The sequence below is a fragment of the Grus americana genome, chromosome 9 (genome assembly GCF_028858705.1).
Source record: "Grus americana isolate bGruAme1 chromosome 9, bGruAme1.mat, whole genome shotgun sequence".
Lineage (NCBI taxonomy): Eukaryota > Metazoa > Chordata > Aves > Gruiformes > Gruidae > Grus > Grus americana.
Window position 1 is genome coordinate 19,534,380 of NC_072860.1, and position 14,793 is coordinate 19,549,172.

Here is a 14,793-nt window from a genome sequence, read left to right on the forward strand (position 1 = left end):
AATTATGTGGATTCTGATAAAAGGCAACTGGTAACAAGGCAAGAATTTTGCCCATTATTTGAGCACATAGCTCCATAGGCAAATTAAAACAAGGGCTCTGTCCTCAGAGTTTTGGGCAATCCAGGCTACATAATTGATTTGAGAAGAGCTACTCCAGGCTACTGTGTAATTACAGAAGTATTCACTCTTCTGGCTCCCACTCTCCTTGTCATGTTCTACCTCATTGCCCTTTATGCTAAAGCCTTTGTTGATGAGGGGACGGAAGCAGTAAGGAGAAATAAAGCAATTAGCAGGTAGGGGGAATGCTACCACTGTTTAAGGATAACACACAGCCTTTATCGGGACATTTACTAAGTAGAAGTCCAGAGCCTGCAGGTCAGAAGGAAAATACAGGTAATCCAGAAAAACAAACAAATTAAAAAAAAAGAGACCCTTTCTCAGAGACATGCGGCATTCAAGAAGTCTTGGCAGGAAGAAAACATTTTCAAATAGTCTATATCGAAAATGCAATGATTATACTTTAAATAACTATATTTTTAGTGAGATTAGATTCCAACTTTCTAATTTTTTTTTTTTTTTTTAACCAGAGTCTCATCACTAGAGTGCTCTTGTCTCTTGTTTCAAGTGTGCATTGGCAGTAAGCAAGCACTAATTTTTGAAGGGCTAAAATCTCATTTTAAGTTGCTGCAAAGCCAGCCAGGAGAGGGAGCCAAGACCTTGAACAAACCCTTTTTCCTGGCTCTCTGACACCCTGGGAAGGAAGCTGAGCCATTTTGGCCAGGGCTCCACTGTGATCACAGGGCTTGTGTGAAAGCATTGCATGAGGAAGGGACAAAAGTGACTGGGAGACAAAATAACACATGGTGTCCGTAAGCATCAAATGTTGGATGACTCATGGTGTAAGGGAGAGGACACAGAAAGATAAGTGAAGACTAGTAAAAATGAGCAGTACTGTAGATTCTCACTTTTGATGTTTCCATGGCTCATCAGGAGACTAGTTTAAGAGATTGTTATATTCCGTGGACTCTGGTTCTCTTCATAACTCGCTATCAGTTGAATTTGAGACAGGTATGAAGAAAATTATAGATTTTCTGCGGTGTGGTAGATCCAACCCTGGATCAGAACTGCAACACCAGGCCCTGAAATGCATGGAGGTGCTGCTGCTGCTCCAAAGACACCCCAGTGCTTGGGTGGAGTTCGAGTTCTGATCTCCAGAAAAGAAGTCTGAGCTACCCCTTATTTCCATAACAAGCCAAACCAAGGTGTTACACCAAGCATGGCTGAACATTGGGTTCAAATGTGAAACACTGGAGGATTTTTATAAGTAAATGTTCTTTACCTCATATATTCAGTCCAAAACCATAGCAGGAATGCTGAGGCTTACCTCACTCCTCCTTGTCAACTATGTTACAGTAAACCTTCTGATGTAAAAGTCAACTTTGTTTTCTACTGCTAAAAGTGAGCGTTGTGGTTAGTAGATATCAAGGATACTTATGTCCATATGGACATGTGTATGTTAAATAGCTGAATCATTGTCATTCTTAATTAGAAATTAATATTTTACCAGAGCTTGGTTGTAGAGTAAAAGCAAATTACTAAGAAAAAGGAAAGAAAACCAAGAACATGAGGGGAAAACCAATCATATTTTAAATGTTTAAGTGGAGAAATGTTAAAAATTAAGAGGACAGTTTCATTCAGGGCCATTGGTCATAGTTTTCTAGATGGAAAATTAGAAGGGATGAGAATATTTTGATTCCAATTTTACATTCTTAATTTTTTCCATTTCTAAGCTTTCAATGTTTACATAAATCATCTCTCTTCCTTTACCACTAGTGGGAAGAAAACAAATAAAAGATATTGAGACTAGTCTATAATGGAGAGAGCAATCACCAGGAAAATTTTAAAAGTCTTTTTGCTAACTAAACTGAAAACTGTGTTTTAAACTACACTTAAACAAAAATGGCTTAATTTTGACTCTTTTATCTTGAAATTTTGACTTTTTTATCTTGAAATGAAAAAGGTCAAACTTGAAGTGTATACTTTTAGTTTTTCTAAAAATCTATAGGTCTATAGGAAATTTTTTTTCTTCAAACATTTTAACCAATTGTAATTATTGTGATCTGTTACAATCATTTATTTGTAGACTCAGATAACAAATTAGTTAGACTTCATTTTTTCTATATTGTTTTGAATCCTTTTTCCACATTGTGCAGGTAGCAACTTCTCAGAAGTGCATCCAAAATAAACTAACAATGAATAGTGATGAACTGAATTGAAAACAAAAACCACTTTTTCTGAGTTCTTATCTTAAAGATCAAAGTATTTGGATTGGAGACAAACACAGTGCATTTTATTTGCCACAGTATTTTCTCTTTATAGAAGCCTAGCAGTGTTTCTTCAGGTACTTTACCCAAGCTATGAGATGGTGAGTCTCTCCAGCCTCCTCTAACTGGGAGTGAGGGGTCAGCTTGGAGATGTTTCAGAACAGCAGCCCCAAAGCTAGAAATCACTGGAGAAGCTTCTCACTACTCTCTCAAGGGAAGCAACTTAATATAAGTGCCTAAAAGTTAGATGCCAGGAGCATTTTTTACTCCTTGTGGTCTCTGCAGAGCAAGATCTTCCTCAAACAACACTAATATCAATTCACAGAAGAGAAAACTGAGGCACACGGGGAAGGAACCCTTCACGGAACTGGCTGGCTGGAGATCTGAACCAAATCTCTGAAATCCCACTCTGGTGCTCTCTCATTGAACCACCCTGCTGTGGTGTAGGAAACCTAAATCTTGCCACGGTTGCTTTGTAGGTAAACACCAAAGTTAATTTCCCAGACTTTACAGCCTGGCCACGTGCTGCAGAACTCTATCAATTATTGTGTTTCCAACAAGTGGGAATAAAAGACAGAGCTTGCTAGATGAATGACCACAGAGCGTACCTTGTCGGTGGCTGCATGGCAGCATCAGAAGCATTAGCATCAATCCCCACAGCTATCCTGTAGATCTTGATTAAAGTCAGGCGGAGTTTCACGTCTGTTATTAAATGTTCAATTACACTCTGCAAGCAACAACAGAAGCAAATTGATAAAAATATGGTAGGAGACAATAGGTTTTGAGCGAAGGAGACCACTAAAATACGTTTGTGAAGAAAGCCTGGAATGATTTGAATAATAAACACATTTGTAAAAATCAAAGTCTGTTTGCAGGTGAATAACAAACAGAGGAAAGGGCAGAATTGGTTGAATGAATTATGCATTAGGAATCATTTAACAAGCACTGATATCTATAAAGATAATGATTCTAATGTAAATAACAAGCCTTTAATATTTACGCAGCATTAATAGTCTGGAGAGTCTGAAATTATAGGTAAAAATTAAAACGTCTCCTCGGTGTCTTTCAGTGGAAAACTGATTTATCACAACGTCACAAAACCAAAGCAGTATCACTTCACACTAGGTTTGATACACCTTTACTCCACTGGGACCCTGTCTGCCCTAACACTGAGGTCTGGACAGAACGAACACCTCTAATTCACAGTGATGCCATGAAAGTACAATCAGTGCCTGCTGAACTCCTCAGATATTACAGAGCTCTCAAACAGTGACAAAACTGGAGATTACACTTTCCTCTCTGCTTTGAGATAAGGATCTCTGTACCGACTTAGTGCAATCACAGCAGCGAGCAGAGAAAGGAAATGAAAAGCCCCTTCCCCTCCCCTACATGCACGTAGTATGTGTGGGAAAAAGAGAGAGAGGCTATAGAAAGGCCTGTGCAATCACAGCTGGGCTGTTAATTGCTTTGCCCTGTGCACAGAGTCACACCTTGTTGCTCCTCTGCAACAAGAAACGGCCACCCAGCCCAGCAGTCTCAAGGCAAGGGCAAAAAGGTTTTCGTATTCACCTGTGTTATTTTCCTATCACCGAAATGCCCGTGTGTTATCACGGGCACGACACTGTCTAGGGTCCCCTGGATGACAGCAGTACTGAAAGTCAGGGAGTGATCGTGTGACTGAGAAAGAATTTGGTTTCTCAAACCCCTTTTTGTTAAATCGAGGTTATAGCAAGGAAAAAACATTGGTTCACAGGAGCAAATTGAACCGAATGCACTGCCACACACCCAGCTGCTGCTTACGGCAGCAAAAGGCCCAGCCGTTAGGGAAAACCAGACTTTCCCAACAAATCTGTCTCTTTTGTAGCTAGTACTCTGATTCCTAAGGAGTTTTCACATGTACCTTTGGGAGACAAGGTTGCCACGTCCATTTTCCTTCTGTGTGGCCATGGATTTCTGCAAAACCTACTTAGTTGGAGGTCTGATCTGGTACAATTCCCTGGCTCTTAATTCAGACGCAAAACTGGCATGTACTAAGTGTGACACTATATTGAATTGCATAGAGCCTGCAAAGTATGTTAGTTTTTTACAAAAAATAATTAACTTGACCTGCAGGATATAAATATAGTGGCAACTACCCCTGCAGGATATAAAACTGGCACCAACTATAAGAGCTTCCATTAGTGCTATAGGTTTCTAGTCCCAGTAACGGTCATTTCATCTGAACATGTGGAAATAAAAACAAACCATAATAGGACTTAAAAAGCATTCAATGCATATTTGTCCATAAACACGTCGTATAAATAAAAGCTCTTTTCAAAAAAATGTGTCAAATGAATCAATGTGTATTCTATTATGGAATAATAATATCCCATACCACATGTGTTGCTGAAGCAAATAACTTTAGCTGGTATAACAGTATTTTCCATTTTGTGGTACAGCTTATATTTTGATCTGTTGATTAAGGATCTGCCCCTGAGGAAGTCAATGACAAGAGTTCCCCAGGCTTAAAAGGAGAAGGAAAAATGTGTAAACGATTTGGCCGCAAATAAGGAAACAAATGTATTTTTTTCCCTTTCTCCTAGTGTGAGTAAACGCTGAATACAAAGCCAGTTGAAGACAGTGGAAAGATTTGCTCTTTGCTTCAGCAGCTTTGGATCTGGCCCTAAGTATGTATGTGTGAGATAAATTTTGGCACTACTGGAAACCCCACCTCATACCTCCCACTGCGAATATGTCATCTTTCTATGTGCTCATGCATGCCAAAGCTTTATCTCTTTTGAAATATTGCCCAGAATCAAGCTATGTTTACTTAAGTAATAGGGAGATTCACTTAGATGCAATAATTTCTTCAATGGAGAGGCTGTCTTTCCGCAGTTGTACTTTAGACTTTGTTCCTAGTTTAGCTTCTATTTTTCTAACTTGATGGTTTTATCCAGGTTTGACAACAGGGTTGGATTTTTGTTGGAGGTTTTTTTGAAGTTACACACCTGGAATTAGCTTTTCCTGCCAAGAATTACAATGCACCTGGAAGTACTAAATCATTTTTATCTGCTTTTTAGTGGTTTTGCACAATGGAATTGCATCTCTTTAAATCTTTCTTGCCTTTTACAAAACTAAAATGTAGCTCTAAACAGAGCATTTTAGGAGTATGTAGATACTGATATCATGAGATAGTTGTGCCCTAGTAGTGTCTGCCTCTACCAATCCTAGAAGCAGTTAGCTGAGAACTACCTCTCGGTTTCTTTCCTCTTCGGTGGCTCTGCTTACCTACATAACATATGGAAATGTGAGCATACACTTACAGCAGATTGTTTGCTATGTTTACACCAGTTCTAACACTAATCCCCATTAATGTTTGATATTGCTCCCAAAGAGTTTAAATAGATGTCAGGCCCCAGATCCATTGCATACGTGTTAGGCATCGTATAAACTTCAAATAGAAAGATACTGAAACACTGTGGGGTGTCTTTTTTTTAACATCACGTTTACTGACTGGATTAACCACATCAAGCATATGCAAAGCTCTGCTACTTTCATGATTTCTGTCATCACATTTAAGAGTCCTGTTTTCAAGGAAAACATAAACCAGTTTCACATCACCTTAGGAGTCCAGCTTCTTCCTTGTCCTCTCAGTTCTTCCATTTATCAAACATGGCTGCAAGTGCAAAGTGAAAGAACAGCTATATGCATGCAAACAAACATAAAACTTTCTTCCTCTCTATTAAAGGATATCGTACACAGGCCAAGAACAATAACTACCAGGGTCATAGCAAAGTTTCCTCCAGGCTCTGCAGCCCATCCAGCAGCAGCCTGGGTGCTCCAGCTCATTGGAAAACATTTAGCTGCTGTGCAGAGACATGGCCCTTTCTGCACGGGCAAATGGGAACTGCCTGAGGGCCACCAAAACGCCAAGTGCCAGGAACATCCTCAGCTCAAGCCGCTCCCAAGATCAGCTTTCCCCAGTGCAAGCTATATGTAGTTACTGGGATTTTATGTTACAGTAGAGAGAAGTCTTGAGACCTTCATTCTTTGCCCACCACATGGAGAAGGAAGCTGGTCAGGCCTCGTCCATGCCAGGTGTTCCCTTTCCCTCTCACCTCCCTTCCCCAATTACTTTGATTATGTTACATGAGGCTGTTTCTCAGGCTGATTATTTTTAAAATTACTGTCTCAGGGGCTCAGCTCTGAGGCTGCAAAGCTTTCCTCTCCGCCAAACCACCTCTGTCTGAGGCACTTGGGATGCAACCACTTTGCATTTAGAGGACTGTTTCTTATTATACATTTATATAGTGCCCAGCTCAACAGGACACTGATTTTAGCTGGACCGTTTCTGAAACTCTTGTATTGTCATACAAGCAATAGCAAGAACGTTCAGCTAGAAAAATCACCAGCACAAATGAGCAACACTGTGTGAGAGCGCTTGGGGACTGCAGACGGTGGTGATGGAGACACGCTTGTAGTTGAGCAGAGCTGATCTGCTCCTTTAGGCTACAAACAACAAATTCTCACTTTAGCCAACCACAGAAAAAGTAAATAAAAGCTGCAGACACAGCCATATCTATTAAAATAAATGTTGTTTAGTAACAAAAATAATTGGACTTCACAAGTTAATATATTTTGCGGTGGGGGATAATTTTATATTAAATGACTAAGCTGTGTCTCAACCTTTGCTAGGCTCATTATATCCTTTAAGTAGTTCAAGTTTCCAGATAACCAGCAGCAGAACCAGGTAAGCAGGCAAAATTAGTATGGCTGGGAAAATTTGTATCTGTCACACAGGTCTGGTTCCCACACACTCTGGTTACATCATTACTTAGTCTGTTAACTAGGAAACCAATTAGGCCAGAGAGTTACTGTCAGGTGACCAAAACACGAAAATGCACAAGAAACCCTACCCGAAAGATGGGATTTCAGCAGAGGCCCTCAGATAGCTGACTCCTCTTCTGCTGCACTGCAATTTTCGTATTTCGTTTCACCTTTGCTTTCAGGCTGAGCTCTGAGGTCCCACAGATTGATGGTTGAAACAGCCTTGTTTCTCCCCCCAACAGGTGCACTGAGAAAATTGTTTCCTGCATCAAAAATTACACAAAATTATGTAATAATTTCTCTCATTTGCTCTGCAAAATTTCCTTCTCCTTCACACCTTTTAATTTACAGCGCGAGAACAGGGCAACAAGGCAGTAGCTACAGAACTGAATGCTGCACTGTGGGCAACAGTACGTTCATCTTAAAGGAAAAGGGTGTGTAAGACTAGGACACAGCTAAAGGTTCAGGTCACAAGCAGCTTCAATAACTATTACTGGTTTTCTGCAAACGTTGAAGGCATTTCTCTATGCATGGAGGAAGCACAAAGGTAGCTGGGCTCACCCTCAGGAGAAAAGCATGCATGGGCAGAGGAGGCCAGCGTGCAGCACCATGAGGACAGGTGAAAGCCAGGTCCCTGTAAAGCATGTGCAAGAAAGGAGTATGAATACATGTATAAAGAAATATATCTAATCTAATCGCTATACTACATCATTGCTCTAGCTGTAGTATTATTATACATACGAAAAATATAGCTTACATGGCTACAATATATTGTTATAGGCACATTCTATAGAAATATATATGTATCGCGTACTACAAATGTTGTAGATATTTTCTAGCTTGCACATCTTTCCTGATTATGGCATCACCTGAAGAGCTCAGTGACTTGGTAAGTCCTTACTCATATCTGCAGAAAACCTCCAATACCTTAGCTCCAGGCCAAGAGCATTAACAAGCCATGCGCTCTTTCTCTATATTCTTGTTCAGATTTGTTTTCTGCTAGGACAATGAGAAAGGGGGAAAGAGTTGATTCAAACCTCACTCAAAAAACTCAAGAAGAGACTTCGGGTACAAGGTGAGGGCAGGCTGAGGACATGGGGGGTCCTCACCTGTTTGAGGATCATACTCAGACACCAGCACTACTACAGCTTGATCAGTAGTACAATGCCATTGGTTTAAAGATTTTTTTTTCCCCAGTCTGGCCCCCTTAATTTCTGATGGCCCGTCGTCTTCCTTGTTTTTGGAAAATGGTCATCAGAGGAAGTAAACTAATCGGAAATACTTTCCCTTCCGACGATTTTGTTGAGCAGCTGATTTGATCACTGTGTAGAGAAGAGCAAACTAGTCTCTGCCGGACGTCTGCCAACTCGGGGAACCAGGCTCTCACATGTTTTCCAGCACAAGCACCTCATTATTAATTCATGCTCCAGGTCCTCTGTACATGCTGTTACTAATATTAGGTTTCAACAGAGTAATGAGCAACAGCAATAGACTGACTATCTTAATATATTTTAAATAATGTTTGAAATATTAATTTTGAGTTTGGATTTTTAATTAGGGCTGAGCAGGGTATTGACAATCTTCCTACTGTTTTGCAGCCAGCAAACAAATAAAATAGGGATTGTTCTGATCTGAACACTGAAAGCCAGTCTGATTTAGGGGATGGATCTGAAATATAACACCAAACTTTAAAGCATGAGGAAAGTTTGGCTCTGGGTTCTGCAGCCAGACTTTGACCCATCCCCATAAAGGGACTTTTGATATGGGACTACAGGAAAAGTAAATAGTTGTGAGACCAACTCTTGTGGATATGTTTTGTAACATACTGGCAGTGAGCTGCCCAGGGACAGTTTGACTCTCAAGGATACCGCTGCTGTTAAATAAAGGGGACATGGGCAGCTAAGCATAGAGAAAAGGGGTTGTTGTGGTATAAATCTATACCATAAGGATATATACAGTAGGGAAAAAAAAAAAAAGGCAGACACGCTGTGGGTCTGAAAACCCTACAGGGTTTCAAAGTCCTTCCCACTGCTGTGCTTCAGACAGGAGCATAGGTCAGCATCTCTTCCTTGGTTGGATATACATATATTGAAGGACTCATTTAAAATTTGAGCTGGGCAAAGGGCTAGAGCTATTTTTCTGTGAGCATGCTGTGCACATTTCTGAATGCACTCTCTTTGAGAGAGAGTTCGCAATGAAGATTTCCCCGTTCTGGAACTCACTCCTCCCACTTGGTCTGTTGGAGCCTGAATACATTGACCTATGGGGCACATTGCAAAGCCTAACTATTTTCCCAGGATTTTTCTGAATGAATGACTTGAGTAGGTAGAGAGAAGAACGTTTCATTTGTACAGTACGTGGAGGCTTTTAATTAATAATGTTCCCATTTGAATGCCTATTGTATTTTTAAACATGCTTTGTACATACGCCTAGAGCATCGGATAACTGCAGGGTTGTGGGTTTTTTTCCAATTAAAAACCAAAAAAACCCCACAACAATGTGGCATTGCTGCAATGTGGCACCAATCTCCTTTCCATGATAGCTTTACAAAGTGTCTAGCACAGTGGCCCCTGATCTGGACCATGACTTCTAGATACCAGCACCTAGCTAGCACCATCCAAATGATGGCAGGTCTCAAGGAGATGAAGCTTCACATTAGTTGGAGAGTTTGGCACTGCTGATCATCACTATAGAGTTTAGCATGTTCTATGTACAGTTAGTAACATTAGAGAAGTGCCTTCTGCCTTTCTGGATTTGGAGCTCTTGAGAGATTGGGTCCTTCCTTGGATATGTTGGGAATTTCCTAATTTTTGGAACAAAAGAATCGGCCTGGTGAGTCTTCTCATGGCAGAAGGGTTTTGTTTGTTGAAAAGAAAGGTCTTAGTGGGAAGTGAAGTTGGTACTGGTTCCTACAGTTTGAGTAAGCTTTTTTTTTTTTTTTTTAATAAACACAAAACCTTTCTTGCTAAAAAGATAGTGAGTTGTGATACCACAAATTTGCAATTTTCTGTCTGCTTTGTTCCCTCCCTAAACACTCTGGAATAGCCTGAAAACAAACCTTTTAATTTTTCATTTTAAAATGTCTCAGAATTTCAAAATTTCCTACAGAGATGTTTATTTAGCTGTTTGGTCCAGCTGCTGGTCTATGGGTCAAATCTGACTCAGGGAAATGCTTCTATATGGTCCAGTTCTTTTTCCCTGTGGGAGGTGTAGGCAGCTTTACTAACAGTACGTGCTTCTGAAACTGTGAGTACATCCTTTTGTGCTTCGTCACCACACCTGGCCTGGATACATCAATGCAGAAGGGGTCACCTTCTCTTGTGGGTTTGTGTGTGTGGAACAGGCACAGAGCAGATGGCCGCACCCTATCAGCACAACCGTGGGAGACATTTTTCTGATTTCAGTTTGCTGATTATTTCTTTTTTTTTTTTTTTTTTTAATTTACAACTGGACCAGTGACAAATATTTTGAGAAGACAGATGAGGGCGCTGCCAGCAAACTGGAGTACTACTGCACAACTCATTGTATTTAAGCTGTTTTCTTGATGAAGAGAGTTGTTGTGCAAAGACAAGTATCCAACAGGCTTTTTCCACACACTGCATTTGTCCTTGTTGTTTTAGTTCTCTTTTTGTTTTGCTGCTGTTTCTTTCAATTACAGGAGAAAACCACCACCCTTCCTGAAAGCCTTAAGAAACCCCTCCTGCCACCTCCGCTTTTTCATTCCTTTTCACTGAGTAGGCTGCCAAAATTGATTTTTGATTAGTTACTGCAATGTACAGTCCCTTTCTCAATTGCCATGTGGCCTTCCCTCCCATGATCAGGCAAGCAAGGGGCAAAGGACCAGGTGAACTCAAACCTGTCTCCAGAATCTTAATGCAGAGCTCCTTTGAGAAACACCGTGGACAACCACACTGTTTTTCTTTCTCTCTGAAAACCCTGTAAGAATCTTACACTTAAATCAGGTATTGTACAAGCTTCCTTATGTAGCTCTGTCAATGCACCACAACCCTGACCTACAGTACCCTTCTATCTCTATCTCCCTCAGGAAAGACAGCATGGTTTGTACTGAACTGTGAGAAGAGCTCAAATTTGTACAAATTCTGCCCTTACATGAGGATGCGCAAAGGTCAGTTACAAGGAGAGGGCTGGATTTAGCTTTAAACCAAGCTAAAACGCCACTTTCCAGAAGAAAAGTGCTGATGAGATGCATTATTCCACTGAGTAATCTACTGCAGGTACAATGACCAGCATCTTATTCTATTTCTGTATTATTATTTAGATGATGCATGTTCTTCAGAATTAAAGGCCCTTCATTTTCCATTGCTTTTGCAGTCCATGGAATCACAAGAATATTTTGACTTGGAAAAAAAATTACTTTGCAGCGTGAATGATGGCAAGTGCAAAAATTGTATGAGAGAAATAAACATTTTTAGATCTAAAAGCCCTTTCTATATAAAAATTAAAATGTGTTTAAAAAATGATTCACAACAAACTGCTCTCAGGCAATTAAGATTTATATCCAAAGGAATGAGGTACAATCACATATTTGAAGTATCCAACACTTTGTATAGTTGTTCAGCTATGCTTCCTGCTTCTGGCGATGAGGTGCCACCAAGCAAAAGAATAGTTTATTGCAATTGTCTTTCCCTTAAGGATCCCCCTTTCAAACCACTTATCTGAATACATGTTATGGTGGAGAGTGTTATGACTGAATCTATTTTGCAATTAGAAATTTGTACAGTCTGAGAGATGTGATGGGCCACTCCTGCTCTTCTCTGATTATGTTGAGTGTGAAGAGCTCTAGGAGACAGCCTTACAACACCACTAAGAAAGAACTGAAGGAATTGCTGACTCTAGAGTCTGCAGCATGCAGACAACACCATGTAGAGTCCTCTCTGCAAAATTAACCACACAGCTAGTGATAACCTAGTACAGACAGATACCAAACTCCCAACACTAGAAAAATACAAGTGATAATGGTGGGAAATGTTTACAATAGCTTACCATGGGTGTTTGTCACAATGAACTGCAGATCGTTTTTCTCCAGCTAAGCTGGACTGTAGTTTTAGTGTTCTCAGTTCCACAGTACCCATGGCTATTCAGATAGCAACCGTGGCTTGATGTGTCCATTTCCATCTCATCTGGCTGTGAGGTGGCTAGATCTGTATCATATTGCTATGAGCTGCACAAATGCTGCTTCCAGATTCAGCTGCTGCAAAATATTTTACATGAGTCTGAACAAAGAGATTCCAGCTGGTCCAGGCTGAAGCAACATGTTTGCTTCCTTCTCCCTTTCATCTCTAAGCTCATTCATGCTGAGAGCGGATATAATTGCTCTCCATAAATACATTCAGGTTAGGCACTAAAGCGAGAGAAAAGATACTTAAGCAAATGGACAATGATGACACAAGGACAAATGATTACTAATGAGCAATGAATAAATTCAACCCATAAATTAAAGTTTCTGATTATCAGAAGACTGAAGTTCTGAAACACCTTTCCACTAAAAGTAGGAAGAAAAAAATGGAATTTTCATGTGAAGCTTAATAAATATATAGACTCTGAGATATAGTTGCTTACAACAGCAGGCGAATGGATTTGTAATCTAGGAGATCCACTCCTATGCAAACAGTGAACACAAAATCTAAATCACTGCCTGGACTTTATATTAGTCTTCTGTTTTATTTTTATTCCAGGCCCTTTGGAATCTGACTTTTGTACTTTCAACCAAAGTACACATATCACAGTCGTCATTCTATTCCAAACTACCTCCATTTGTCTTCAGTCTTTGCAAAATGGACAACTAGCTACTGCCTTGCATGGTAAATACTAGGCATGGTACATAAGAGCACTAAAGTCTATTTTGGGAATTGGTTATAGTATTAACCATTTTTTTTTAACTAGGCTGAACCCTCCCTGATGCAATCTTCTTCCTACTTGTCACCCATGCTTATGAGTTGGATGTAATTTCTGACCCAGGCCTCTCATTAGGTCCTCGTGCTTCAGCTCTGTTTAAACTTTACCAGTTGTCTCCCATTCCACAAAGCTAAAGCTCCTGTACTCATTATATGTTGTGCTAAATGCTGAAATGTCTTTTTTTTCCTGTTTGGTGAGTGCGGTTTTAACCTATTGCCATCCATCCATCATGCTGCTGCAGGAAACATCTTCTTAGCCAACTGCCTGACCACATCACTCTTCTCAGGAATCCCTCAACTGCATTTCCCTTTTTTATCAGCCGATACAAGATTTTGCTTTTACTTTCAAAGATACTCATAAACTGGTTTTACCCACCTACTGCATCTTATTCAGCCCCTAGACATGACCTCCTCCTTGCATCCACCCATGCAGTGAGCCCCTACACCCACCTACTTGCTTGATTTTCAGTTCCGTTTATGTTCTGTTCCAGCCATCATCTCCCGGTAACAACTCTCTGGTAACATCAAGTAATCTCATTATCCTCCTGCAAAATGCTGATGTAAACTCTTCTGTCATAATACCTACAAAAAAATTCACCACAATTGCTAAGTTGTAGTTCTATGATTATTGTTTATTATGATGAACAATAGGATTCGACTGTTTCTTTGTACCTCCTCCTATCTTGTCACATACATACTTTGTAAGTGGTCCAGGGACGTGACTGGCCTCTTAATCTCTATTTATACAGGAGTTAGTTCAGTGGTATTCTGGCTCTTGACAAAGGCCTATGCTGATGCTGAACAGTAACAACAGAAAAAAGAACACTGTTACATCAGAAACACCGTTCTTTTGTTCCACCTACTGACATTCCCTTTCCAACAGTGAATCCAGTTCAGAGGCTTCTGGTCTTTATTTTTTATACTGTTAGTGAAACTGGCCCTTTGGGAATACCTCTGCTTTGCTGACACTCCTCATAATGTTTTTTTTCCTCTGGAAGAGAACTATCAATATATTGGATGAAGAACTAGGATATTTTTATTGTGAAGACCACGGAGGTGAGGTCAGGTCATCCATAGAGCAAACTGAACGCGTCCTACTGTGTTTGTAGTGAATGTAAAACAGAAAGGGAACCAGTGGAGCCATGGTCTATTCCCAGGTCTCTTGTCCTCCTCTTGGGGCTACTTTGCTGGTGAGGGCAAACCTCTTCACTTTTTCGGGAGTCCGTTTCCATTTGTGTTTTGATTGTCTTTCAGATTTCAGCTAAAAGCTTCCTAGGGAAGGGGCAGCCTCTAACACTGTGTTTTGAAGTCCCCAGCACAAACATTTTAAGTGCTACTGAGACCTCTTGCACCACATCTTTGATATAACCCAGCTAACATAATTAGACCCAGAAAAGTGACCACTCAAAAACTCCCTCTTGCTAAGCGGGAAACTGTGCCTGCATTTGGGAAAGGCAGATGTATCACAGAGCTAGGAGTCAGCAGCTCCCACAGACATGGTGGGAAAGGGCAGAGAGCAGTCAGCAGGGCCTTAGAGGGGACAGAAGGAAGGATCTTCTGGGGCCTGGACAGAATTAACTGCAACTCAAAGTCCCCAAGTCAACTATAACGGGGCACAGAAGCAAGGACCTGCCTGCAAGGATTCTGTAGGCAGGGACAGAGCTGTATACGACTCATTTTTATTTCAGTTCTAACCTAGCTACTTTGTGTTTCCTCTCTTCAAAAGGTTACGCTTCTCATTTGTGCTC